Source organism: Cannabis sativa, chromosome 1 (genome assembly GCF_029168945.1).
Source record: "Cannabis sativa cultivar Pink pepper isolate KNU-18-1 chromosome 1, ASM2916894v1, whole genome shotgun sequence".
Classification (NCBI taxonomy): Eukaryota; Viridiplantae; Streptophyta; class Magnoliopsida; order Rosales; family Cannabaceae; genus Cannabis; species Cannabis sativa.
The window spans coordinates 7,230,449-7,233,099 of record NC_083601.1 but is presented as its reverse complement, the minus strand read 5'-3'; the positions used below and the strand labels follow the sequence as shown (position 1 = coordinate 7,233,099).

At 40.3% G+C, this 2,651-nt stretch overlaps 1 non-coding gene across 1 annotated transcript; it reads right to left on the bottom strand.

The window, feature by feature from the left end:
- Positions 1–915: 915 nt before the first annotated feature.
- LOC115703400 (small nucleolar RNA R71) lies at positions 916–1,022 on the bottom strand. Its single transcript, XR_004009166.2, has one exon. It is a non-coding gene; the product is annotated as a small nucleolar RNA R71 (small nucleolar RNA).
- Between the last annotated feature and the right edge of the window lie 1,629 nt (positions 1,023–2,651).

Genomic DNA, 2,651 nt, shown 5'->3' with positions numbered 1-2,651 from the left:
CTATGATCTCAATTCGAAATCTGAAAAGTGAGAATTGAGAATGCTAAAATTAAGATAATCGATGTTCTATGTGAAACGAAAGTATTTGCATGACTTATGTGACGAGTAGATTATTACTTAATGCTGATTTCATGTTAGTTTAATTAAGGAATTAATTAGATAACATGTGATTTAGAATCTAGAAGATCTGAAAGGAGCTAGGTTGTTTCATAATCTGTCATTCACTTCAAGAATAGGATAGTAATTAATCATTAACGATTTGGGTAAACAACAACAGGATTCTCCTCCCTATTATCTCATCTTGCTCAACTTTCAATTGTGTTATCAAGTTTTCTGAATTACTTTCATACTTTACTATTTTTAAATCATAATTACTTTTGATACGCGGATAGAATTATAAGTATAGTTTAGTGGTATTTAATCCAATTCCCTGTGGGATCGACCTCACCTGTGTGAGATTTACTACTTGATTGCGTATACTTGCGTAGTGTTTATAAATTATAGCAACAAGTTTTTGGCGCCGTTGCCGGGGAAGATCAAGCTAATGGCCGCAGCTTGAGAGATTACATTCTCCCTACTCTGACGGGAGTGCAGTCATGTATCAGGCCACCGGCAGTGGATGCAAACAATTTCGAGATTAAGCCTGCCATCCTTCAAATGGTGCAGTCTTCAGTTCAGTTTGGTGGTCTCCCTTCTGAAGATCCTAATTTGCATCTCTCTAACTTCATGGAACTTTGTGAAACTTTTAAAGTTAATGGAGTTAGCGATGATGCCATTCGACTGAGGTTGTTCCCATTCTCGCTCAGAGAACGAGCCAAGAGTTGGTTGAATTCTTTGCCACCTAATTCTATTGCTACATGGAATGATCTGGCAACAAAATTCTTGTCAAAGTTCTTTCCTCCAGCTAAGTCTGCAAAGCTAAGAGGAGAAATCAATAATTTCTGCCAACAAGATAATGAATCTCTCCATGAGGCTTGGGAGAGGTTTAAAGATCTGATCAGGAGGTGTCCTCATCATGGTATAGATAAGTGGATGCTGGTTCACAACTTCTACAACGGGTTGGTTGGTAACACTAGAACTCTGATAGATGCAGCAGCTGGTGGAGCTTTTATGAGAAAGAGTGCTAATGAGGCTTACGATCTATTGGAGGAGATGGCTCTAAATAATCAGCAGTGGCCAACTGAAAGGAGTCAAACTAAGAAAGTAGCTGGTGTGCTAGAGGTTGATGCCATCACAAAGTTGACAGCTCAAGTTGAGGCCTTGACAAAGCTGATTGCAGGGCAAGCTAAACAAGCCCAAGTTATTTGTGAGATATGTGGAGGCAACCATCACTTTTCAGAGTGTCAGGCAGATGTGGATAATTTGCCAATGGATCAAGCAAAAGCCATTGGGAACTACTCCCAAAATAATAATTATGGGCACAACCAACAGGGGTTCTACCAGCAGAGAAATCAGCCCCAACAAAACCAACAACAAAGTCCTAGTGGAGGCTCCAATATCCAAGCTGATTTATTGCTCCAATTCATGATGGAGACTAGAGCCTCTATTAAAACTCTAGAAACTCAAATGGAACAATTGTCTACTCAAGTGGCAAACCAAGCTCAAGGAAATTCACCTAGCACTAGTGAGGCAAAAGGAAAAGAGCAATGTAAAGCAATTTCCTTGAGGAGTGGAAAGAGTTATGAAGGACCTAGTGGCAAGCAACCAGTTGAAGATGGGGTTCAGGATCAACAGGCACAGACGCCGGCACCAAAGGAAAAGAAGGCTACTGATAGCCCTGCACCACCACAACAGTCTCCACCAATCAGTATTGATCATCATGTGAAGATACCTTATCCTCAGAGACTCCGAAAGACCAATCTAGACAAGCAGTTTACAAAATTTCTAGAGGTCTTCAAAAGACTACACATCAACATTCCTTTTGCTGAAGCCTTGGAACAAATGCCCCGTTATGTGAAGTTCATGAAGGAGATATTATCTAAGAAGAGAAAAATGGAGGACTATGAAACAGTGGCATTAACTGAGGAGTGTAGCGCCATTTTGCAAAAGAAACTACCGCCCAAGCTTAAAGATCCGGGTAGTTTCAATATTCCATGCTCAATAGGGGGTTCTATACAGACAAAAGCTTTATGTGATCTGGGAGCCAGTATCAACTTAATGCCCCTATCAATGTTCAAAAGATTAAAGTTAGGGGAAGCCAAACCCACAACAGTTACTTTACAAATGGCAGATCGGTCTTTGACTCATCCTCGGGGTATAATTGAAGATGTCTTGGTAAAGGTTGGTAAGTTCATCTTCCCTGCGGATTTCTTAATACTTGACATGGAAGAAGATGAGAATATTCCTATCATCTTGGGAAGACCATTCCTAGCAACGGGAAGAGCATTAATTGATGTACAGAAGGGGGAGTTAAAGTTGCGTGTTCAAAAAGAAGAAGAGACTTTCAAAGTATTTGCTGCAACTGAAATTCCTACTTGTTGTCGACTGGAAGTTGTAAAGGATGGTCGAGAAGTCACTACCATCAAGACGAAAGGGAAGTCTAAAGAACGATTTCGAACTGTTCGACGACGTATGAAAAGACTGTTGTGTGGGAAATATGAAGGTGACTCTCAATCTAAGGAAAGCTTTAAAATTTGCAACATTGGAGGTCA